At 39.8% G+C, this 27,525-nt stretch overlaps 1 protein-coding gene across 42 annotated transcripts in view; it reads right to left on the reverse strand.

Moving 5' to 3' along the window:
• LOC131124820 (receptor-type tyrosine-protein phosphatase delta-like) overlaps nt 1-27,525 on the reverse strand; it is a 259,050-nt gene that overhangs the window by 89,272 nt on the left and 142,253 nt on the right. For 41 of the 42 annotated variants that reach the window (XM_058065644.2, XM_078795428.1, XM_058065633.2 and 38 more), the window contains exon 9: nt 25,944-25,981. The gene's annotated coding sequence lies outside the window, so the exon portion shown is untranslated. Of the gene's footprint in view, nt 1-15,854; nt 16,262-25,943; nt 25,982-27,525 lie in introns of those variants that run through there. The other variant, XM_058065613.2, reaches the window with a different exon arrangement.

Below are 27,525 nucleotides of genomic sequence, written 5' to 3' on the forward strand. Positions count from 1 at the left end.
TTTACAGCAGTTTCTGAAAAATAGAAGAGCATCTCTGTCCGATCGAAGATCTTTGACAAGCATTTTTGCAGTAACAACACAGCAATCCTCTTTCAGAGGCTACTGATGTTGATTTGTAGAGTGTATGTATTTCATTTCCATTTGCGACTTTTTTCCACTCTGTGGGAAAGATTCGGGATTGTTTGTCTATGGGAATTTGACGTTTTCCCACTGCAAAGGAGCGTCTTGTGATGTACTGGAACCGACGAGGGCCTTCCCCAAACTGCTGCCACAAAATATGCAGAAAAATTCATCCAACCCTGGAAAAACATAACTTGTTATTTCTCTTGTTTCTGTGCAACCAAACCCTTGAGTTGCTGTTTTGTCACGCAATTATAAAAAAAAAAAAAACACCAAGGACACTGTGGAAACTTTCACTTTGCAATGTCAAAATCTTAGTTGAGACTCTTCAGTATTGATTTGTTGCATGTGTGACGTGTCTCGGTCTTTTAGGCTCCTGTTCTTGCCAAGAAAAAGGCCCGCGGAGACAGATCACAGGAGGCCCAGCTGTTCGCAGTCGCCACTTTTATTAGCAGACAGAACAGGAGGAAAGGAGCGGTGGCATTAGAGCAGGAGGAGTGCGAGGGCAGTACGGGGCCACGGATTTCCCAGCTGTTAGTCTGCAAGCTCTGGCCTCATGTCAGCAACCAAGACGAGACAACATGCCTAAAAATCATAAGGGAGGTTCTTCTGCTTCTCTTTTATTTCTCGTGCAATGTTCTCACGAAAAGACCTTGCTTCCAAGGCAGACGGGCAGAAACCTTTACGAGATTATTGTAAATGCAGATCAATTTTGGAAATAAGGGTGTTTTTTTTTTTTTAAGTAGATAAAAAGACTATTCAGCAAACGGGTGGATGAATGTTTGTTAGAAGTCAGGGAGGCTGTTAGTGCCAATTGGCATCCATGTTTCCATCAGTGTACCCCAGAGCAGCTGTGACTACAGATGTAGATACCACCACCAGTGTGTGACTGTGGAGGGAATGAATAATGGGATCTCGGTGTAACGCACTTTGGTATCTGGAGAGGTATTTTATAACCCAATTAGTGACTATTCTTACTCAGAATGACGAGGAGACAAGAATGAAATTGAAACAATGACAGCAGGTACTTAAAATATGGTTTCATCACTTTCATGCTAATGGAAAAAAAAACACATGTTGGTTGTTTTGTGTCATTTTGGATTAAAGTTAAAAAGAACTATCTAGAGCAGGGGTGGGCAAACTACGGCCCGGGGGCCACATCCGGCCCGCCAAGTGTTTGAATCTTTTCAAAGTATTTCATTTAAACTCAACATACAACCTGGCATCATGGCCTGAGCCAACCTTTTGATGGTTTTATCAATTTCGTTTTTGACATGGTCTGTTGTTTACAAAGTGCTCCTGAAAAAAGGGACACAAGCACATAATAATAATAATAATAATTATTATTATTAGATTATTATAATTATTATGATTATTATAATTTTATATTAATGCTAATTATTATATTAATGCTAATTATTATATTAATTATATATAATATTATTCTTATATTTGCATATTTTACATAATAATAATATAATAATTATTATTTTAATTTTATTGTAATTATTATAATATTTTATTATTTTTAAAATATTTAAATATAAATATAAAATAATAAATAATAAGTCAGCAAATAATTGTCAGCAGATTGCATGACAATTTTACAGATACAATAATACCAGGTGGACTGTTACGTGTAAAATATATAGTCTCTCCCCCCCCCCCGTAAATTTTGTCATAGGCGGCCCGCAAGTCAAAAAGTTTGCCCACCCCTGATCTAGAGTTTTCCAAAATGGCACTGAATGACTAGTAACTACCACCAAACATCAAACCAACTCCAAATTTGCACCAATAAGTCATGATTCACTTTGTGCTTGTCTTTGTTTTACATGTCAGTAATTTATAAAAGCATTATCCGTACACACGTGCGCTGGAATGCGAGCCGGCCTGTGGGCTCAAAAAGGTTGGGGACAACTGCTCTACGTGACAAGAGCACACTGTATAAAAGGACACGCTGTAAAAACAAGTTAGATCATCTACATGATGGGAGCGCTTGGCTGTTTTTCAGCATACTTGCATCTTCCAGCACAACACAAGGCATGTTGACAGTGGTAGCAACCCCAAATCTTCAACAAAAGAGTGGAAAAAAGCTGCTAACTTGAATCAAACTCAGTGAATAAATATAGATTTCTAATGAGGTGTCATGAAAAAACCTTACTTTTCCGTGTTTGGTCTTATGAGAGTAAAATCAAATCCCAGTCTGTGTTTGATGACATTCCAAGGTGGCATCATTGTAGCACGGAGCCGGGATTTGTTGTGGTGGTGGTGTTGAGAATATGGTGGACCGAAATAGCTGCACATATGACCCCCGTCATGGCTGACCTACGCTCTCTTATGCTGCTGCTGCCGGGTGCATCCTTTCTAATCGTGTATGTTGGAGGCAAAGCCCAGATGCTCCCAGCTGAGGCTAATACGTCTAATTAGAACACAATCCAACCCTCATTCACATATCCAGTAGCTACAAAGCAACATACACAAACTGCTCTTACGCTGCTTTGTATCATAGATGGCAGGGCAAATGATGACTCAGGATGGACACTATGAAAAATAAAACTAAAGAAGGCAGCCCAAATGGGAGAAAATTGTTCATTTTGATAGGAGTGGTGACTCAGTGCTGCCAAGGAGATATAATAGTGTAGGAGTGGAGTTGATCCAAATACACAAATTGATGGTTTACGATGTGGAGCTACTGAGTGTAATTAGTCCAATTGTCAGATTTTGCCATTGTTTCCCACATTTGTTGTGTTACAGTGAATCAGCAGCAAGACACGTCATACAGTATATAATATATGGTCACCAGGCGTCAGTAATGTTACATTGATGAGACATTACCTTACATTAAAGGGGACCTATTATGCTTTTTCCACTTTTCTGACTTATATATGTAGTTAGATTGTTGTATTCTCGTGTTAAACGATGCCAAAGTTTCAGATAATGAGGTTTACGCATTTGGAAGTGAGCCCTGGAAGAAGTTTGGGATGGCTCACATATTCCGTTTCAAAAGACGTGGTAAAACTGCCTCTTTGTGATGTCACAGAGGAGCGGACTTCCTTATAAGGTTCATAGTTAGGAAGCAGGCCCAGAGACGTGCCGTGGCTGGAATAAATTAAAACAGACCGTTTTGGCAGGAAGCACAAATTAAGGTGCAGATTTTGCTAAATCTAAGAAGTTTTCTGTGCAGGGTCAAAGGGTTGAAAAATGAAATTAATGGGCTCCCTGAAATTTGAAAGATGAGCCATTCATGCAACATGCGACATGACATAATCGGAAAAAGGTTCTCCCATTCCGTGTGGAAGTGGTATGCTTTTTGCAGTTTAAAATGAATAAACTGGACGATAACTTGTTAGCTCGGCTATGCTTAACATGGTGACTGTATCTTATTCCCTTTCCAAATGCTAACATGTGAGTTATTCCAGTATGTCTTCTTATGGCCTATCATGTGTTTATGTTTAATAATGTAATAATGTCTTAGTCTGAAAATAATCAATTTATTAATGTTGAATCCTACTTTGCGTAATGTCTCTTATCTCTTAAGAAAAAGCAAAACACACCCCTAATGAGTATGCCGGAATGATATCCTGCCAGATGTGCCGCATGATGCTACTTTAAATTATACCGTTTTGTGTGACTTAAAAGGCAAATTAAGACAAAAAAACTTAATTCTGAAGATTTTGTCTGTTCAGTAAAAACTGCATGAAGCTATGTTACGTGAAACTATAAAGAAGAGTCTAAAACGTACAAAAATAACAAAGGTCATATGAAAGAAAAAAAATGTTTCAGACAGATGTCAACAGTGATAAGCATCTGGCATGACGAGCTCCAACTCAGCTATCGGTTACTACTCGGCGCCGGGGGGTCCGTGCGCTGCCAAGACGACGCTAACGCCTCTCTGTGACGATCGCTGCCTCCGGAGGTTTTGTGCAAAATGGCCGCCGCCTTGCCAGAGCATTATAACGCGTCAGTGATCTCATCTTTTTTTTTTCCCTCCTCTAAAGGAAGCGCCATCTGTGAGTGACAGCGGGGCCTCGGCCATTTATTTAGAAGGCGGTATAAACAAAACTGTGATGTATATCATTTCTACAGCTGCTATTTATCTGCTGGAATCTCTCATCTAAGCATCACTTGCTGAAATAAATCCTTATTTTCGCATAGGATGTCCTAAAAAAAAAAAAAAAAAAAAAAAAAAATCAAAGTAGCACTCATGTCACTTGGTGGATCTTTGACTTGTGTTTATTGCATTTGATCAATGAAAACGAACAACAGCAAAGTGCTTCCGTCTCCCATAGCATCTTTGACTGGTATTTTTTGCAGTAGGTCCAGAGTGCATCTGTCATATAGGGGATCTTTGAATAGCTTCTCTGTAGTGACAGTATTTGGGGTTGTTTATTCAGACCCATTCAGTCAAACAGTAGGGTGGATGGATGCAATACTGCCAACCCCATAGAGACACCCCAGGCCTATTCCCGCTTGGACTGAAGCTTCCGGATATTTTTTTTTTCAATTTTTCAAATTATATTCCAGTCTACATAGAGTCAGTGTCAGTTTTGTGTAAAAACACACACTTGACACAAAGCAAACAAAAGAGGGGACAGAGTGCATCAGGCCGGGTGCCAGGCAGCCTCTTGTCGAGCATGAAAGCTCAATAAAGAACACTGTATTGATTTGCTATTTGCTAAGTTAGCCATTATTTGTTTTGGATGCAGGGAAAGTTCTTGATTTTTTTTCCATCTACTGTGCCATTCAGACCAGCTTGACAGATCATCGATGACCACTGAGTATGATCGTAAATGGTCATGTATTGATTTATAAAGCACTCTCCTGGGTATTGGATCGGTGTCCAACTATCTACTGCTAAAAAAAAATGGGAGTCAAAATCCCCTACATATAATAGAAACACATTGCTGTTCTTCAGGACCTCCTGGAAAAACACAAGTCAAAGAAACTCTACTATATGATGGGTATTGTTTTTCTGGACACTTGTATACACACAAGACATGTATGCAGTGGAAAATACCATCAAATACCTTCTATGTAACAGGGGTGCTCTATTGTTTTTAGCACCAAAGGGACTGTTAAACATCTGAAAAATGTTCACCCTCTTCAGGATCTATTTCAGGGGTGGGCAAACTATGGCCCGGGGGCGACATGCGGCACACCAATCATTTAAATCTGGCCCGCCATTTACAAACTATAAATTACATAGTTTGATAGTTTGACATGACCACACTTTTACAAATAAAATTAGACAAATAATTCAAGGAAAGCTATAAGCATAAAATAATATGTGTGTTAAATATATGTTCTGTTCCCCCGAACAACTCAATGCGGCCCATGAGTCAAAATATTTGCCCACCCCTGATCTATTTGAAGGTAGGTGCATTGGTAGATCAGTCACAGAAGGATGGAGGTGGATGCAAAACAGTGACGTGTATCACCAAGTGATCCAAAAACAGGAGGTGGCCTCCATCTCTTTTCATTAATGCGTGTGTTCCTAAAACTATTCCTAATCATCCTAACAACAAATCACGTCATTCCGTTTTTATGAATTCACTCCATGTGTATTAACCTACTTGTCCCTTGTTGACATTGAAGTTCCCCTTTGCAAATATTTGGTTTGTCCCTAAGTGGAGTTCAAAAGGGTCATAATGAAAACTGCCACTCTTGTTTTGAAAAGAACAAATTGTTGTGTTTGTGCAGGAAGTCCTCTTAGGGCTTAATTAATGACTTTATTGGCAATCAATGCCCCCACTCCCACTCAAAATGCTGGTGTCCTGACCCTAAAAGAGGAGGGTGGGGGTGTGGGGGGTGAGAGGGTGTCCTTAAATTGTGCTGTAGAGTGAGAATGCCTCAGTTTCACCTACAGCACATTTCGCCTTTGGCACATATAAAATACAGCAATTGCGGATTAAGAATACAATTACTCAAATATATAAATGATAAATCTGACTATAAATTAACTAATAAATTAACTAAAATACAAATACAGTTAATACAGTTACAGTTAAGCCAATACAAGATGTTGAATAGTACACTGGCCACTAGGTGTCACTAGAAATACGCGCCAAACTTGATTGCCAACAACAGGCTTTTATTATTGGATAATTATTTATCTCACAACAGACAGAATTTTCTATGCCGCTTATCCTCACTTGGGTCACAACGGTATGCTGTAGCCTATCCCAGCTGACTTTGGGTGAGAGGCGGGGTACACCCTGGACTGGTCGCCAGCCAATCACAGGGCACATATAGACAAACAACCATTCACACTCACATTCATACCTATGGACAATTTGGAGTCAACAATTAACCTAGCATGTTTTTGGAATGTGGGAAGAAACCGGAGTACCCGGAGAAAACCCACGCATGCACGGGGAGAACATTTAAACTCCACACAGAGATCAATCAAACCCAGTTCTTCCTGATCTCCTGACTGTGTGGCCCACATTCTAACCACTATTCCACCGTGCGGCCGGGTTCCTGTATATGGTAGATAAAAAGATGTTGAAGAAGATGCGATATTAAAACGAGGATTGGGTAAAGGTAACCGTAAGGCATATTTGATTCATCAGTAAAGTGCGTTTCCATGCATAAGAGCTTCTTATCTTCAAATACAGAAAATTACAGCGCAGCTATGACTCATGCTCATCTCTGTTGAGTATTTTAATAGACTCCGTCATTAAGCTCAGACAGTATTGTTGGCTTCGCCGGCTTGGAGTGTAAATGCCGAATAACCTCCTTGTGAGTTTATTTTTTTTAAAGAGGGGAAGAAATCAGCTGCCTTTTCACTTCCTGACGTCAGTTAATGAAGACGGCATTACCGGGTTCCGCACAGCCGCCTCTAAAGATTTTATATCATCGCTTCCCCCTTCAACCCCCTCTAGCTTGCTTTATTTCACTGCGGCTTTAATGAGAGTCGTTTGGAATAATGGGCTCCCATTGAACGGCGGCATCTGCATCCAATGCCGCTTTTAAACGAGCGAGCTAATTTCCGAAGATAATCGCCTCACGCTCCTGCCGAGATACTTTTTTTGGTGTAGATGTTGTACATTTTTAATTTATTGTTTTAAATGTGTTTTTTCTCCCTCGGTGACTTTAAGCACAATGAGGTCAAATCTAATTTGACAAATACCTTATCCCAAATAAATATTATTCAGATAATACATGATGCATATAAACAAAGTGTACAAGTGGATTCCCCCTTATGGCTATGGACACTATAAAATAGAATACAAGTCATTACAAACCCTACCCCAAATAAATGTTGGCAGTGGATACATATTATTTTAATACATGATAGATATAAATAAAAATACAATCGAGATACTGCCTGACAACCTAAGCACAACAAAATCATTATAGATTAATAACTGAAAATAAAATTCAAGGGCAATGACAAAAAATATATATTTTAAAATTACATTTAATTTTATGTAAATGCATTTCAGTATGGGCAATCAGATAGAAATTCCACACTTTTTGCATGATTATGTTGTTCAAACATGGTACTAACTTTGCTAACCAACCCATGCTGCACATATAGACTGCTACACTGTATTATTCCCATGTTTCTGTCAGATCCCAAATGCTGTGTGGGAATACATAAAGGTCTGTTACCACACGTCAAACAGCAGCGTATAATCGTCTCTCTGAAGAATAAACTCTTCTTATAATACCGTAAAAAACTGTAATACTGTATAGTTATAATAATAATAATAAAATACTGGGGTTCCCGGTATTACACTCTGTAAGTGATTTGGTCGGAATTTGTGATTCAAAGAAGAGACGCCCAAAATTTGTTAAAAATATCCGACCATGCGCCCCGAGTTCCTTTCGCATTGGATCCCGTCTACATTCCATCTTCTGTCTGTCCACATTCCATTTGTGGCCTCAGGGTTATGGAACATAAGTCGCATTCCCAGCTTTCCCTTCGTCTGGCATGAATGCCGAGGTGTCCATTTACAACAGCACTCACGGAATGTTACTCCCGGCGTCCACGGAAGAGAAAGACTTGCAAGGACAAGATAGCGTCTGCATGGAATTCCTTGTCCGGAGTTCTGGAGGATGAAGTGTACTGTACTTTTCACAGAGCACGTCCTCGCTAGGTCACAAGTTCGATTACATGGGGAAACTCATATGTGCTATCTTTGTCTGCATGGATTTTGTTTTAAGAGTAATCCAAGTCGGAGGCTAAAATGGACGATCTATCTTTAACCGTTGCTGGTAGATTTGGGAATACCAGAATGCAAATATAGACATCTGCCAAGGGGGTGAAGGCGCGTTTCGTAACTTAATTTACTGATTAGTTCATAACGTTGAAGAGTTGGAATAATACAAGAGGAAGCCAAGGCCATTAATATACTGCTTGATGTATATTTTACACATCAGTGGGAAATAACTACACTTCTTGGTACAAAAGTGGACGATCGAGTATTGAATGGACTGAGTAGCGTAAATATTTTTTTGTTCGACTACACTTATTTTGGAAAGAAGGAACAGCGCGAACAGATGCATTGAAAGTTATGGAATGGGACATTTTTTGTCGAGCGACAATTATGGAGTATTGTCAGATAGGGTTTTAAAATAGGGTTTTATTGATTTTACAATTTACTGTGGTCTTGTTTAGCACTTAATCTTCTTACACTTACATAGCATTTAAGTTTGTTGACAAATTAGATGACATCATTTAAAAGTAACGTACACTCTATAAAAGACAAACAATAGAGTGACAAAGGTGGCTATTTGTGGAATCTTGAGAAGTTTTAACAGAGCAAGGCACATTAACGTCTATTAGCTGCTCATTTCTTTTCCCACACAGAGCTTGGAGTACCTCCCGGGGGGGTTTGGGGGGTGGTAGCATTTGCCTTGCCAGAAACATGCATGACATTCCTGGGACCAGACTCCCTCCCGCCCCAAGCCCCTAGCTAGCGTCTAAATAATAGATTACCAACACTTCAGCCTCTCCTCCATGACTGTCTGGACTCATTAAGCATAAAAAAAGATACTTCCAGGTGATGGTACTCTACACCGGCGGGCCTCTGGCAGCGGCGGCCCACCCTTGGGATGGGAGATATACGGCACCACTTTTGACCCAGTTCATTCCGTAATCCAGTGAGAAGCGTCTAAGCTTGTTGGCAAAAGGAACCTGGAGGAACTTCAATTATTGACATGGACAATGGCAACATGGACTACGTGCAACGCGCAAGATTTGACGCTCTATCATAACTAACTTCTGCCATCTCAATCCAAATATGGCCAACGAGATGAGCGGATAGCAATTCAATCTTCAGTGCAATCATGCTGCTGGGTTAGCGCTGTTAGTGCTCCCATCTCTCGTTCCCCATGATGACAGACGGAAAACATGGTTGATATAATAGAATAGAATAGAATGCCTTTGTTGTCACTATACCCATGTACAATGAGAGCGAGAGCAGCTCCTTTAGTGCAAACATAGAATAAAAAAGGAAAGATAAATTACAGTATAGATAAATATATGATACTGTCCTTATAGTGCAACCTTTATACTGTCGTTTCACTGTTCACAACCGCTATGCAGCCTATCCTCCGTATCTCTGCGGGAATCTTGGCGTATCGAAGGGGTGCTCAATGAGTGCAAACAATGGAGAATGCGGCAAGCTGCAAACCTAACAAGATGAACATCCACAGCTGAACACTTCCTTAAAGGCATCAGTATAAAATACATAATAACGTTTTAAAAATATGCCCTATCGCCAGCCCTAGCTACCATCTAAACTCACATAAGTTGTTTTTTTGTTTCTTAACAGAGATGATCTTTACAATGTAGCATTGTTGGGAGTACTTCCTGTTTCCCAGAGTGCTTTGCTGTACAGTTTAAAAAAAAAAAAAAAGGCTGGAAAGCACATGGTTAGATGGTTGGTTAATATTCTGCATTATACGATGGTAGTGTATTGGTTGTTTTTATCCACCTATTGTGTTGCAATATGCATAGTTCTTTTAGTACGTGACATGGTGACGCTCTGAGATTAGCAAATATGGTATGCCTCACACATGTATACTACATGTGAGTACCATGGAGTGGCTCAAATATGACAAACTAACATTGAATGAATCGTAACGATAATTGTTTTTTTAAGTAGAACTTATCAATTATCGGTCGATAATTAATACCACAATTATCAACCAGCAAAATTTGTTTTTGTGTCAAGTTTATTTATACAGTCCTTAATCATAAAAGAGCCTCAAAGGGCTAATGATAATAATAAATGGATCAAATTATAAATAAATACATATATATGTATTAAAATATGCTAAAATTCTAATGTAATTGAATAAAAAGCATTAATATGTACATTTCAGGAGTTTATTTCTTTTCTTTTTAGTGTATAATCGCAGTGAGTTCAGGGCTCGGTTGCATTGACCACTCACAAGTTCTTCCACGCCAAACTCAGCAAGCCACAGTCATGTATTCACGCAGCCAAGTGTTCCAATACTTTTGGCCACAGAAACAGAGGTGACCTCAGACATTTTCCTCCTCCATTCATCCCTCTTTCACTTCTTTCTCCATAGTACTTTTTTCTCCCCCCTCTGTCCCTCAGTGTCGGCGTCCAAATGGCAGTCATTATAGTCGACATGAAAAGTCATTTTAGTTCCGCCTGGCTTCTTCAAAGCAGCTTGCAATAATTGCAGATTGAGTACAGCGAGGTAGTTGTGGGAGGGGTGGGGGATACTGGGGTTACATGGACTACTAACAGTGTAAGAATGGGAATACTGGAATACAAAATTAAGATCAAGACAAAATGACTAAAGGTCGTCACTTGTCATTTTCAGCATTACAGCCTGCATGCATTGCTTGGAGGAAACACTTGGTACACCTGCACAGCAACCAGACCTGTTTCTTTACTAAAATAACAGTTTAATTAGGTTTGGGTTAAATTTAATAGTATGTGGTTTTAGATGACATCAAATACAAGTGTTGGTGAAATATTAGAACACCTCTCAGCGTGATTTAAACCACTACCCAACATATTGTATCCCATTTGCTTGTCCTAATGTTGGATAATTTAATTTATTTCAATACATTAAATACCAATGCAGTAGCTACTACTTGGCTTTGTACATGCACGCGTAAAGGTTTTTTTCCCCTCACTTGACAAGCACTTCTCTGTCACACTCATCTTGTGAGCCAGTCTATTTGGCACAGCGGGTAGCATAATTGTTCCTGGAAGGAGCCTTTTTTTTCCTTTATATAATATTATTTTTATCATGACACTCTATTTTGGTGCTCGGCAGGCACTGAAACCCCCTCACCCCTTATTGAAGAACAGACTGCAGTGGTGACTGGTAGAAAATGTCTAAAAATGGTCACGTTTAAATTGAAATCCCATCACTCGCATGGCTAATTTTTATATTATTATAGAAATGGAACAGTATTTGAACACTCTTTCCGTCTGTTTTGGTTTCTGTACTGTGATATTAACTTTTGCTAATGGTGACAGGTTTTTGGTTAGGCCATGTTTTGAAGAAAAATAATGGATGTCAAGCAAAGAATTCCAATCCTCTTTCCAGCGCCACTGGCCCCGATCCTGATCCCGGCTCCAGGTGTAGCCATATGTCATGTCGCGAAACCTGATCTTTGGAAAGCACAAAACAGCTGCGAGACCTTCACTGCACATGCGGTGCTCGGACACGACGTTGGGTCCACCAATCCCCTATGCAGCAATACATAATGGGGGCGTCATCAGATATTGAGAAGATTGTGTTTAATTGGTGCCAGACCTGAACGTTATAAGTAGGATTCAATATTAATAAATGGAATATTTCCATAGCTTGAGCATGGAAAACATGTTTTTGACTTGTCAAATACGTTTACCATTATGAGAGCCCTGTATCCATAATAGCACCCCTATAGTCACCATTACACTCCTATTCTCCCTTTTCAGCACATTGCTCAACTCTAATGGGCAGGAACGGGATCACTACAGGGACACAAGAGAAAGACTTACCACTTCCACATGGAATAGGAGAACTTTTGTAATTAATTTTAAACAAAAGTGAGTGAAATGTGAATACTCCTTCGTTCAGGGAGGGTGTAAAACGACAGTCGGTGGTGCCATGACGATACCAGACTGAGTGGTTCCACTGCTACGAATAGCACACCATACCATATACCATGGTAACATTAAAATGAAAGTCAATTAACAGATTGTCACCCAAATGCCATCGTATCATGACCTACTCAATATATCTTTATATAATTCGGCTTAGTGTAATACTGCAGAGTTAATATATCCTGTATGAGCTCTATGGGCTCCTGTTCGCTTTGTAAAGCCATCATTTCCATGTTGTATCTCATGGTCTCCTGGTCAAAGCGCCACACCTGTATTTTTTTACATAATCCTGCAAACTGTATCTGTCATGTATGCTCTCCATAAATTTCATTTCTATTAGTAAAACCATCATTTCCATGTTGGATCTCTTGTTACATGTTATATCATGGCTCCATGCACCACCCTTGTAATTTTTGTAGAATCCTGCAAACTGCATCTGTCCTGTACGTGCCGCTTCACTTCGAGTTTGCTTATTAAAGCCATAACTATCACGCTGGCTCTCATTAGACAGCACAGGTGTACCAAATGGCTGGTGTAGCGTCTAGTGACTGCGACATGTTATACGGCGACAGAACAACTTTTTTTTTTCCTCTGTGATCTTTCACTTTGATATGAGCCGTGCAAGACAGCAAGAAGGCGAGAGAAAAACACGGACGGACAGGAAGCCAAACAGGGGGACGATGACTTAACGTGGGCGAACAAGCTCAGCCGCGTCTCAGCGTCCCTCCTTGACAGGCTGACGGACAGCAGAGGTGATTTTGCTTGGGCGTGAAAATGGCCTTCTGATTATTCCGACTCAGTGGCAACTAGCATGCTAGTGTTCCCTAATGTCTACAACGAATGCCCCGTAGCGATTTTAGCAAACCACCCTTGAAGCTACTTATGTAGAGGTTACAGAAGGAAATGCTCTCAAGTAAATAAATGGCGGGGGACAAAATGAAGCAAGGGTAAAGTCATGATCGCTTCATTATGCCAAGTCGCTGTTGTGCGAAATAAAAGAGCTTTCTGGTTTGTCGCAACGCATCAAGGCATACAAGCGGTGCGTGCTTCACTTGATTAACACCCAGCTGCATAGTCGAAAAAAAAAAGCACGCATGCGACGTAGCACATGACAAGCACGGGCCACCACTGGCCTCATTTCGATGAGTTTGTGATAGAAAAATGAAAAGCCCTGACCTAAACCTGGTCAAAAATCCAAAATTTGATCAAACTTAGTGAAGTACAATAACATTAAATAAACTTAAAAATGTCTATCAAATAAAAAACATGTCTCGCCATTATTTGTGGTTATTATTATTATTATTATTGTGGTTATTATTATTTTATTTGCTGGTCACAGGCTTAGCCTATCCATGCTAGCGTGTGTGATCGCTCACATTTCAATCTCATTCAACTTCCTGGAATCTTTGTTTACACATTTTGCCTCACTGCCTTGTTATTGTCTCACTGGCAAGGTGATGGAATACATGCTAACTTACTTTTTTTGTAAATGCCACTTGCCAGCCCACCACCACAGCTTCAAAATATCCAGGGAAACCCTGACATGTATCTGCAAAGTTTTAATTTATTTGTAATTCATAAAAACACTTTTATAAAGATAAACAATTGAAATCAAGGTCTATGAAAAGTGTGGCTGGATGCATTTGGTTAGGGAGACCAATCCACCCAGAACCCTGACCTATACCTTGTCAAGCTCCAACATGAATCAATCAATAAATAAATGGATAAAAAAGAACCTTGCTGACATTAAACACAATAAAATAGCAGTTGTCTGCATTTGGTGTGGAAGACCTTCATGGCAAGCCAAAAATAGCTAAAATTAAATGACAAAATAAGCCTTGTCTTACAGCAATTCAATGTAAAAAAAATTAGAAATTTAATAAAATATAAAATTAAATTAAATCAGTCTGACGTCTACTATCGTCCAATAAAAAGCATGTATCATCTTTTTATTGTTTTTCTTTTATTTGACATATGATATGGTTGAGGTTAGGTCTCGCCACCATCGGGATTTCTTACACACCAAACCACTCAAAGCTGACCACTAGCATTCTGTCACTTGCACACACACACACACACACACACACTTTTCCATTCTCCTTGCTTTTACAAGAATGACTCATTTTTGTTTGTGGAGCGTACAAAAATATCGGGAACTTCCCCTCCAACGTGTCGTCGCCATCCGAGCTTAACATTTAAACCACATGGCGGGACATCTGAAAGACATAAAGCTTGCTCCCAACATTCCCCCGTTTTCTCTCCAGACGCTGGCAAACATTCGTATGAGATCACCAAAATACATGAAAATAAACCGCATACGACTTTCAGGGTCACTTCCTGACTCCGCCCCTTATATCGCTGCAGCTTCACATACTTATATATATTGTTACATCCAGCAAATAAACAAACATATGTTTATATATGTCAACAACAACTATACATTAATATATACAATATGCCAATTTTTGCTGAATGTGTCGCTTTAATTTTTCCTGCTTTACCGTATTGCTTGTAGAGCCCCCTAGTGGCCCACAACTGCACATTCACCCCATAAAGAGAGCTTTAGTTCACATACAGTATAACAATAAGTACCAGTTGTTGATTAAAATAGCACAACTGCTAAGAATAAAAACAGGATTGCATCCCTGGAGAGTTACAGAAATAGCAGCAGGGGTCACTTTTTGCTAAGTTTACACTAACTGTACCCTATTAGGGCACATATCTGGAAGGTTTTGGCAGTTTCCATGTGCTTTTGAAGCTGGGGAATACAGTTTGAAGTGTGCAAAAGCTTTAAAATGTACTTTCTGTGACAGTTAAACTAAATTAAAGTGTCAGTTTGTGTCCTTTGCAGCGTAAATGACATTCCAGGTGTCAAAAAGTGTGCTCTCACGGTGCAAAGGGTAATTTAAAAAGGTACTATTAAGTCAGTTTGCTATTACTGCCCTTTAAAAATAAGATTGGATGGTGCAAGGGATTAAAAATGCACTTTTTATGACAGTTTGAGGAAAACATGGGGTGGGTTTGTGTCCTTGGTGGTATAACTGATACTGCAAGTGGTAAGAAGTGTGCTTCCATGCTGCAAAAAGGGGTGTAAGAGAAGGTATGAAATATTGATGCTATTTTTTTTTTTACTTTATATGACATTTGAAAGATGAAAAAGCTTTATAATGTACTTTTTTTTAGAGAGAGCTTCACCAAAAAGTGTCAACTTTTGTCCTTGTCAGTATAAATGACGATCCAACTGGTAAAAAGTGTGCTACCATGCTGCAAAGGGGAATAAAATAAGGCATGATATTATAACATCAAACAATTAAAATGTAGTATAAGTATCCATGGCTTTATTTTGTTTGTTGTTTTTACTTCAAACTGTTGTTTAAGGCTTCAGAAGTTGCCCAGCATTGCTTATAACTCGTAAATGTCACACAACTCAACTCAATTTAAAGACGAACAAACCAGCGACGGACAATACAAAAAAACGAGGTGCACCTGAACGCATTACCAAAGCAAGTCAAAGGGTGTTTTGCGGGTGACAGCTGAGCGCGTGCGCGTGCTTTACGTGTGTATGTGTTTGTGCGCGCGCGTGCACCTGAAATCACTGCGGCAGCTGTCACACACACCCTCCAAGAACACACATGCTTTTCTTACCTTATCAGCATTGTTGCGTTCACTTTCAAAGTCGTCTGTTTTATTTATTTGGTTTTTGGTTTTGTTTTGTTTTTTTTTAATCCAGCAACGACAGTCGAGTCCAGAGAGGCAAAACGTGGAGACGCATGGAAAGAGAGGAGGGGGGAAATCCGCTATTCTTCCACCTTGTTGACCCTCCTTTCGTCTTTCGTCTGTTTTTTTTTTCTGTGGATGTTTAAATAAGGGTAATCTCTGGCGTGTGGAATATTTGGGATCCGTCTATGTCCTGGCTCTCCATTGAGCGTGAACGTGTCGGAGACTGTGCCTGCAAAGTGGTTGCTCGCTTGCTTGCTTGCATTTGCACGGACCCCCACCGCCCCCAACACACACACTCGCTCGCTCACTGTGGAGTGTGAGTGCGCGGTGACGTCACCAGGCGAAGTCCCACACACACCCACACCAACATACACTAAAACTCCCCCCGGATCAACTCACTGCAGGAATGTGTCTCCTTTCAAGCCGTTCATTGATTATGTCATGAATTCTAGATTTAGTTTGCCTATTAGGATGATGCAATAGTACTATGTTTATGACCCTCATAAACATTATATGTATGAACAATAGGAGAGTATTTACTCAAAGTTTGACACTTTTGAAAACGTTTTACTTCCTGCAGACAGCAGGGGGCGACTGCAATGACATGTTCACTCAAACGACAATTCATTAGGCACAGCTCTGTAGCTGCGGCTACGGTTCCTGGTGTAGACTCCAGCATATACTCCACTTATCCTCCTCAGGATAAGTGTCATAGAAGATGAATGGATGGAGTATATATATTTTGTTCAATTGTACTATGATTGACATTATATAATTTCCTATTTTTCAGTTCTGGTGTGTTTGTTTTGGTGGATTTTATTGATTGATTTATTTTTTTCCTCGAATGACATTTTTTTCTGATTATCTCTACTATAAGACAGCATATTCAGGCCACATTGGAGAAAAAATTATATTTTGAGAACAAAGTCGTAAATTTACAAGTGGTAGATCAGGTTAGGTTGTTTGTAACAAGATGACACTTTTTAAAAGTCAAACTGTACACATTCAAAAAATATTAAAAAAGTGTTAAAATTCACAACTTTGTTCTTGTATTACTTTATTCTCAAAATCTCAGATTATTTATTATTATATAATACTCCGTCATAACAGGAATTGCATTAGAGAGCTATGAAAAGGGGGGCTTTATTTCATATTTATGACTAATAATATGATTACATTTAGAAAATCTGGCTAAAAAGTGCAGGACTTTTTGTTTGTACAGCAAGACAAGAAAAATATAATATAAAATAATCTCCTGCAATGTCCCTTGCATTAATAAATGTCTTGATTATCACATTTGTCATTGCTTAATTCTCCAACACTCGATGGGGTAATTAGCGGAAATGCTAATTCGCAATTTAAGCAATAAATATGCATATGTCCATATATGGCATTGTTGGGTGCCATACACCTTCGACGGAGGGCACTGCAAGCTAGCATAGGCTGTTTTTTTTTTTTTATTAGGAGGTGGCATTTCTCACCTTTCTAAGAGCTAGGAGTGGATTCTGCAAACTGCAGAGTAGATCTCTTTATGGACCTAATTGCTCCTCAGCTCATTGCACCTGCCAGCATCAAAGCCAGCCCCTTCCCCACTCCACGAGATAAGGACGTATCGACTACATATGACTCAGCACGTCCACCATGGAGGACACACAAGTGCCCGTATAGGTCAAGCGAGAGTTTAAGTGGATGCTTTTCATCTACAGAGTTGGCTATGTTTAGCCCTGTCAGCATTTTCATAGCATATATGATGGGGCTCAAAAACACGGGACCAATAATGGGCCCCGAGTCACAGTTTGGGGACCCCTGCTGCAAGGAAACAAATGCAGGTTGTTTACTGCCAGTCAAATCCACTTAAATCTTAGTAGATCCACTAAGATTTTTAGGAATTAAACTTTAAAAACAGGATTATTTTTGTTTAATAGTAAATGCTAATAAGCTACATGAGCTAATCTGAGTCGCCCCCGCCAGTAAAATGACAATATTATTATGCTGCTCGTCACATAGAGGATCTTTGACTTGTCCTTAAAAAAACAAGAACCCAACTACCAGTTACAGTTAATGAAAAATAAACAAGTTTATTTCTAAACACATGAAGGCTACATCAAATTGAATGTAGAGTAAATGAACATCCATTTGGGAATTAAGGGTCAATAATGTAAAGTATGGCTGCACGGCGGACAAGTGGTTAGCATGCAGGCCTCACAGCTAGGAGACCCGAGTTCAATTCCACCCTTGGCTATCTCTGTGGAGTTTGCATGTTCTCCCCGTGCATGTGTGGGTTTTCTCCGGGTACTCCGGTTTCCTCCCACATTCCAAAAACATGCTAGGTTAATTGGCGACTCCAAATTGTCCATAGGTATGAATGTGAGTGTGAATGGTTGTTTGTCTATATGTGCCCTGTGATTGGCTGGTGACCAGACCAGGGTGTACCCCGCTTCTCGCCCAAAGACAGCTGGGATAGGCTCCAGGCTCCAAGACATGGAATGAATGAATGAAAAACAAAAAGCTGACAAAATAACACATTAACTGTGGTAACTCATTTATGTCATTAATTCCGTAATTGTGTTTTTTTTTTCTTTGACTTATTTTTGCAGTGTGTCCTTTCACCCCCCTTTTCCTCGCCCCTCCTTGATGTGCTTGGGCGGCGATCATAAACAAGTCAATCTCCATCCACGGTGCTGATGTCGACGTAGGATTAGATATATCCGCTTAAGAACGATTGTTATCGCTGCAGTCTCGCTTGATAGGGAAATTAATTTTACGATGGCTGCTTTACTTGATCAGAATTGTGTACAAGGCGTGGAGGGGTTGCGGAGGGCGGGACCTACAACTCAGATGCTCTTGTTTCTGACAAGTGTTACTGTTACACAACAATGTTGTATTCAGGTAGCAGAAATTAATATTATATGCAGAATAATCTTATTAAACTATCAGCTTAATTAGGCTAGCACTTTACCAGTAGGTCCTTGAACAGCGGAGCACTCCCGTCATATAGACGATCTTTGCACTGACGCCCACTAATGAGGGTCCACTTAGGGTCTTTTTCTTGTCACGTCCACCAGCTCTGACCTGCCGTTTTATTAACCGCAATGGGATGAGATATAAAAGACAAGTCACATCGATGTAGCAGATGCTAACGTGCAGTTTTAGCAACTTATTTTGTATGCTAGAGCACGCTTATTGTGACACACACACACACACACAAGTGTGGTCGCACAGCATGGCAGGCAGTGACACAAAGCTAATGCCTTGTCACACACACTGTCAGCAGATTAGCCAGTGGATTACACCCTGGCCATTAGTTGTGCACACAGCGAAAGACCACAAACATGAAACAGAGAAAGAAGGGAAGGAATAGAGGAAGACGCCATGCCAGGGATGGGCTGTATGAACGCTAATGCTAGCTATCCGCACTAATAATATAAACGATCAGGAAAAGGCAAATGGAATTATGGGTTTTTTTGTGAAAGTCTGCCCATTATTACTGAATAGTCTTGCCCAGATTGAAGTTGGACGTATTTTCAGTCACAATCTGTGCAATCATTGGTGGGTCTACATATTGGACATCATTGGACATTCATTCATTCATTTTCTACCACTTTTCCTCACGAGGGTCGCGGGGGGTGCTGGAGACTATCCCAGCTGTCTTGGTACACCCTGGTGGCCAGCCAATCACAGGGCTCATATAAACAAACAACCATTCACACTCACATTCATACCTATGGACAATTTGGAGTCGCCAATTAACCTAGCATGTTTTTGGAATGTGGGAGGAAACCGGAGTACCCGGAGAAAACCCACGCATGCACGGGGAGAACATGCAAACTCTACACAGAGATTGCCGAGGGTGGAATTGAACCCTGGTCCTCCTAGCTGTGAATTCTGTGCGCTAACCACTAGACCGCCGTGCCACCGTTTTATTATATACAATAGTAAATATATAAAGACTTTATTTTTTTCAAATTGCGACTTTGTTGCATCCAACCTGTTTTCAAATTCTAACATAATTTTCATAACAGTACAACTTTAATTAAGCAAAATAATGTATTTAATTTAGTACAACTTTATGGTAATGGTAATGGTTTTATTTCATTTGAACATGCATCAGATTACAATTGAATGCATCCTATAATCAGTTCACAGTTCCACATGTCCAAAAGGAGTAGGAAGAAGCAAAGCTTATTAAATCCTACCCCTCCATCTGGTACTTTTACAATCAGTAACCGTTACATTTGTTCACTTCCTGCTTTCCATAATACAGCCAATCACAGGGCACATATAGACAAACAACCATTCACACTCACATTCATACCTATGGACAATTTGGAGTGGCCAATTAACCTAGCATGTTTTTTGGAACGTGGGAGGAAACCGGAGTACCCGGAGAAAACCCACGCATGCACGGGGAGAACATGCAAACTCCACACAGAGATGGCCGAGGGTGGAATTGAACCCTGGTCTCCTAGCTGTGAGGTCTGCGCGCTAACCACTCGACCGACAATCATAACCAAAATTTTAATTTATAAAAGTTAGCGAAAAAAAAAAAATAAGGAAAAAGGAAGGTTGAAAAATACGCAAACGCAGTAAAAAGGTAAGTCTAGGCACACTGCAGATCGAGCATTTGATGTCCGTGTCCTCCAGACCAGTATAGACCAGCTACCAGCAAAAAACACAACATACGCTGGTCTATGCTGGGAGCTGGTTTATCCTGTTTTTTTCCCAACAGGGTTACCCACTTGGGAGCAGCGCACCAAGATAAAGTCACATTGTACCAAATGGAGTCCTTGCAGATGGTTTTGTTTGGATAATCATTTGCTAGAATCGCAAGGCAGAATTCGCTGTGTTGTCAGTGGAGTGTCCCCTTTCTCAGTTTGCTCTTTTATTTTTACGATAATCGCCTTCGGAGCCACTTTGCAGAGCCATAATTGCCTTGCTTTAGTCGCCTGCCGGGGGCTTCATTTAGTACAGGAGTGGAGGGTGTCAAGTCAACAAGGCGGGGGGGAGTGGATGTTAAATGGAAATGCTGATATCCATTCAGAGTGTTTAAAAGAAGCATTTCTGTGTGTTCAAAACGATGATTATTCACGGGCGGGCATGTACGCCTGCCATGCATGCGTATGGTTGCGTGAGTGTGCACCCAAACGTGTGCACGCTGTGTGAAATAAGCTAAAGCTCAGCAAGCAGTGGCGTGAGCAAGATAGAGAGGCGACTAAACCTACAAATCCCCCCACAGGATATTCTAGTTTATTAAGATAAAGATGGACGAATGAGGCACTATCTTAGTCGAGGACATGTGATTCATACCAACATTCTGATTGGCTGACAGGCTAACAAACCATAAAAACCCATTTGGTTTTTTAACATGCAAGTTGAGCCAGAGAGAGCGGGGTGGAAACTAATTCCCTTCGCCTTTTTACGAGCATTTAATTTGAAACAATTAAGATATTACAGCATGGCAGATTCACAACGCGAGAGTGACAGCTGGGCAACATCCCATAAAGCTTGGAACCTGCGCCAGCAAGGCACCTTGATACTCAGCTTCCACTCTTGCTTCAAAAAATGCAAAGGATGTTTACCGTTACGATAGTATTTCCTAACAGGAATCATTTGATATGTCAGTTTTATCTACACAAAAATGACACATTCTTAAAACTTTGGTTCATTGATGTAACAATCAGGTGTCCCAATATGTTTGACAACTTTTTTGCAATGATCGGTTATGAAAATATATATTGGATATCCAATTATATCCAATTATATAAGTATCCAATTACCATAATGCAAATCCAATTGTGACACTTTGGGAGTGAAAAATCAGATTTTTTTGTCTACCTACAAATACCAGACAACTGGTATTGATCCAAATATAAAACGGACCTGCATATAAGATATGTTCCCAGCCCCCTTTTTGGAAAAAATATATTTTTGAAAGTTTCTAGGCCATTCGTGTTTACGGCCGTTCGTGAACCTTCGTTGTCTTCAGGCTTTTTCTAAGGAAAATATACCGACCTAGAAGCCAAATATGGCTTTTTTGAGGGCCAAAATACCATCCGTTAATGTTAATCTGTCCTTTAAGATATTTCTAGACTTTTTTTTCTTTTTGAGTACTGTCCTGTGTCCAGAATATAAGATGACCTGTATTTTTTTAGATGTGTTTTCTCTGGAATTTACCATCCTCGACCCTGCAAACATAAGCGACTGCCCACACGGAAACATTTTCAGGTCAAAACGGCAAAGTATTTCATCATGGAAGCCATTCATCCACACAGAAAGGGCGTTCTGGGTGCATGCCCTGAAAAGGTACTCCCAGAGTGGGAAAATCTGAAAATGCTGGCCTGTCGTTGCCACGTCGACAACCAAGCCTCTACTACCATCGCATGACCAGAAGTGACAAGCCGACACGGCAACTGAATGTGACTATCATCCCAGGCGACATTCTCCTGAAATTTTGTTATTTTATACTGCAAAATAACTTTAGAAGTATTTCCGCGTTGTCGTCAGTCTAAACAAGCCAAAGACAATAGTTTGATGTTTGGTGTGTCACATGGGGCTGTTTACAGCGCCTTGTGTATTACATTGTTTTCACCTAGTGATCTCTTCCTATCTATTTACTAATCTGGCACAGTATGGATGAAAATTTTTATCAAACCGCCTCCAAAAAATCCCAGGAAGGTTTCTAGGATAAGAAGGCATTTTTTTTTCAAATGCAACCCAGTTTTCGTTCATATAAATCAGATATGTAACCAATGCTACTGCAGTCTGAACATCCGGGTCGCCAATATCCGACCTATACGCCATCAAAAGGAGTGGTTTGCGGTGCAAGAGTTAGGGAAAGGTACATTTTGTTTCCAGTCATTTCAAAATTATTTTTAAAAAATCAGTGAAGCTGCTCACATTAATATCCAACCACTCCTGGCCTGCCATTTCCCTTCTTAATCTTATCTGGTCGAGATCGAGAATTGGCCTTACACACCACTGTACCACCACCGTCTGCTCACTTTCACTGTCTTTTTGTCTTTTTCCAACAAAAAAGTACTGCCTTATATTCGAGTCAATACGTCAATCAAAGACAAGCAGTATTTGTGCGATGCCCAGAGTGCAGGAGTACTCGAATGTAGCTCCAGCCAAGCCGCTATCGCTACAGCTGAACCGGAAGCGTTGGCCGGTCAAATAGATTGCATCCGTTGTCGATGAGCATGTCGTGCTTCCTGCTATAAGATTGCCCGAACCCCCCCTCCATGATGCTGATAAACTGTCGGAGGCTTATAAAGGATTCACGGTGGCGGTGGTGGAAGAGGGACTTGTAAGACGTAGCAAGTTTAACTTTAATTACTGGCTCTTTTCAAAAAGGGATAAAGGAGGGGTAGGTGCATGCTTTGCAATGAGATTAGCCTCCGATGGAAGCATCGATAACATTGTTGGACTTTGATTTAATCACATTGAAAGCTAGTGAAAAGGCATGTTTCACCAAATGGAACACGGCAGAGCAATTTAAGGTGGATAAAGTTGGCCAAGATGATGAAAAACACACTTTTTTTGCACACCCCTGAAGTGGATAATGTTGAAAATCAATAGGGATTTTGTGTGGAGAAAACAAACGAATAAAGACTGGCAAAAAAATATATCCATGAAGGTATCTTTCTTTGCTAGGGATCTTTCAAAATCAATAGAACTCAGTAGTTGAAATTGCTCCAAGTTTTGCCTCATGTGACATACAAAACAATCATAGCTTTGATCATTTGAGATATATCATGCCAACAATGCTGAATATGGCTTTCTTTACTAGGTATCATTCAAAACCAATATAACTTTTGCACCTAAATGTTGAGATAGAGTGACATCTTTCCTCAAGTTGCATTCAAAATTGATGAAAAGCTGTTTGCAACCCCCCAAAAGAAAAAGTAAGTGGAGAAATAGTCCATAATATCTAAACGAGCTGTTGTGTATACAGTATGTTGAGTATAATCTAAAAGTGTATGAGAAATATGTGAACGAGCTGTACAATTTGATTGAATCAGCATACCCACAAATCTAAGCATAATAAGTCGCTGTGTTGTTTCCGAAGGTAGCTTTCCAAACATGGCTTTGTTAGCAGTGTTTATGGCGGCAGTAAAGTAGTAAAAGGCGACTGCTTTATCGATTTGTCCTAATTACAAGAGTCAGTAAAATTTACGGCTTTCAAGACATGCCAGGCGCCACTTAAATGGCACACTGGTTTTCGGCGTTTAATTGCACACGATCACATGATGCATTGTCCTTCAGGAACCAAATGCATGCCGTACGATGCAAACAGTCCTTCATTGCAAATCATGCTGCAATCTAAGTAGCAACTGCAGTGCAGATAAACGTAAGTAACGTTAGAATAGAGACTGGCATTAAAATTCAAGTTTGAAGATACAACGCAACGCTGCCAGCCTTGTTGATGCTGATTGCAGGCTGGCCGAATGGAGCCGGTCTGCACTTAGTAGATCATCGTAATTAAAACATAAATTGGAAGTATTGAGCGTACGGGCGGGAGAGGGGGGGAACCCGCGTGGGACACATTGATTCATGTGTGCACTTGGAAACAATAGCTTCTGATTTGCACTGCGTTCAAAATACAGAATGCTTTGTAAATAGAATCAATAGCAAACAAGCGGATCTTCAGAATAGACTAGATTAGAATAAGACATTATTTTAATACCCATATTGTAATGAGCAATGACTGGACACTCATGGAATTTTACTTTCGCTCCTATAATGTAACAAAATATGGAAAAAAAAACTTCCTGGATGTGTAGCCTTTTCAGCACACTGCCTTGCCTTGGAAAACATCACATTGTTGCATAAATAAAATAATAATTATAATCATCGCAATGGTATTGAAGTTAGCTCTTCTCATGTAAGAGTTGAAGAAATACCACAAAAAAAACAAACCCTCTATTAATAATAAAAATATCTATTTATGTTGAAATTGCTTGTTCTAGTGTGACCAAATAAGGTGAACTTCTTGTATTATTTTGCCTCCGAAAAAGTAAAAAATAATAAAATTATAATAAAATGATGATAAAATTGAAATAAATAATAGCATACTTGTACTTACTGCAAAAAAATATTTTAAACAGGGATATAATATAATAAGGACATTGTTCTTGCCCATAAAACCATCACAATATTGCATAAATATTAAAATTACTAATAATAGTAATTATTACAAATATTATTACTGTGTAACCAAGCTGCATGGTGGACGAGTAGTTACGCAGACTGAGGTTCGATTCCCCGCTCGGGCATCTCTGTGTGACGTTTGCCCATGTGAGTTTTTCGGCTTCCTCCCACATTCCATAAACATGCTAGGTTAATTGGCGACTCCAAATTGTCCATAGGTATGAATGTGAGTGTGAATGGTTGTTTGTCTATATGTGCCCTGTGATTGGCTGGCAAAAATAGATGGATAGATAGATGGATAGAAAATAGATGGATAATGTAACTAAATAATGTTGCAACACATTACTATACAATAAATGAACTGCAACCACTATCTGCTATTGTACTACCACTACCAGAAAGTGCAGTACTAAGACATTTTCCCCAAAGTTCTGGGCTGTTTCCCTTTTCCCCGCTAATATAGCGTGATGCAAGAAAAGAAGCATGCCGCATGAGGTGCCATGTGGCATGGTTGAAGAAGCGTTAACCTAATATGAAAAAGGCTCACGGCACACACCTGAGCCCCTGTGCATCACAGACAAGAAGACATCTTGAAGTGAGCAGACTATAATAATAATGACACTATGACATGTCCAAAACAGAGTACTAATTATGCCCCCACTGCCACAAACTGTCCACCACCATGAGTACAGTAGGTTCCAAATTAGAAACATTTGTCACCAAAAAGTCAAAGAAACTATTACAGTCCATCACACCATATCATAGCAACCCCCAGATAGAGTAGCATAAGTTGCATAAATCAAATTGCCATAGTCTTCCCGGCTTTAAATAAGGTGTTAAATAGCAGAAGAAAAAAATGCTTACCTTTCAGCACTCAAGCAAACTTCCTGATAGTTCAAGAGCTGCGGGGTGACAAAAAAACACCAATCATCAACACCAATATCATTATGGGTTCAGTGTAATCACTGCTGTCGTGATTATAGGGCAAACATTTATCATCTGATGATTGCATATGGCGGCACTCTCCCTCCAAAAACTCAGTATTTAGCACTACTATTTATTTTTAGAGAGGGTGAGGATTTTAGAAACTGTACACATATAGAGCATATAGAGGGCTCCAACCAGTGGGCCGTGGTCCGGTACCAGTCCATGGACAGGGCCATCTATTTGGTTAATCCATTTGTCAATAATTACATACGAATCTTACATAAATGGAGATATATAAAAAATAAACAATTAGAAATCCCATCATTTATGCATGTTTATATTGCTTGGTCGGTCCTTGAACACACCATCTAACTTTCTGCCACACTGCACAGGTATACTATACTGTATTTTCACCTCACATTTGGTACCAAATACTGATACAATATGAGATTGCATAATGATACATAATTTGTTTTGGTTTGATGATGTTACAGAGTGCTCATGTGCATATTCGTTACGTAAGTTATATATACTTATATATATATAGTATAGTCTTCTCTCTAAAAATCAAACTCATGGCTAGTACTGGTGGATGTTGGCGTCTGTATTCATTTTGTGCTTTTAATTTGATGTTGTTCCGGACTTAGTTTTATACAACACATAATAAATAAGCACCCCAAATTACACCCCAAACCCTGGTCCGCCTCAGATTTGTGGGAACACGAGCCGGTCCATGGGTGCAAAAATGTTAAGAACCACTGATATAGAGGATCTTTGTCAAGCAATAAGTCAACAAACAACAGTGTCTGTTATATCAAGGATGTTTTTTTCCCCCTTCAGTAGCTTTATAGATTCAAAAATCTATAAATTAATGTTAATATTTATTTTAAAAATTAAACTCAAAGGGTAAAATGGTGCATAAAAAATGGAGGTGGAATAGAACAAGGGGGGCGAGAATGTCAGCACTGATTGTGTGCGAGGCGTTCAAGGTCTGGTAGATTAATGCAGGGTTCACTTTCAAAAAGTGTGGTGGTAGTGGGGGTGAATTAATCATGTGATTGATGGCCGGCATACCTCCATGCCTTGTTTTTTTTCTAACTGGGAGATAAAAATTTATGCTTGGCAAACGTGCAATTGATTGTGGCTGGCTGGCGGCGTATGAGTGGCTAAAGCGTCTGAATGTCTTCTGTCAAAAAAGCTGAATTTATTCCTGGTTGATATGCAAGGCATACGCCTGCTGTAGTGTTGTTCAGCGCTGCTGCCATCATCACAAGTTAGTCTTATCAATGCATGCAAAAGCCCAAGGAGGACGTGACAAATCCTTTTTTTACAAGTCCAATAAAATCATCTTCTTGTAATTACAGCAAGGCAGCTTATCAGTGCTACGTGACATTTTAGCACAACTGCATTGTTGGGATTTGTTCTGATCCAAAAAACTCTATAGTGAATGATTAACTCCACTTATCAGCAGGTCGTAGAACAACACCACCTTGTCTGCCCTACATTGATGTATGTCTTA

The sequence above is a fragment of the Doryrhamphus excisus genome, linkage group LG2 (assembly GCF_037039965.1).
Source record: "Doryrhamphus excisus strain RoL-2023G ecotype Guam linkage group LG2, RoL_Dexc_Guam_v1.1, whole genome shotgun sequence".
Lineage (NCBI taxonomy): Eukaryota > Metazoa > Chordata > Actinopteri > Syngnathiformes > Syngnathidae > Doryrhamphus > Doryrhamphus excisus.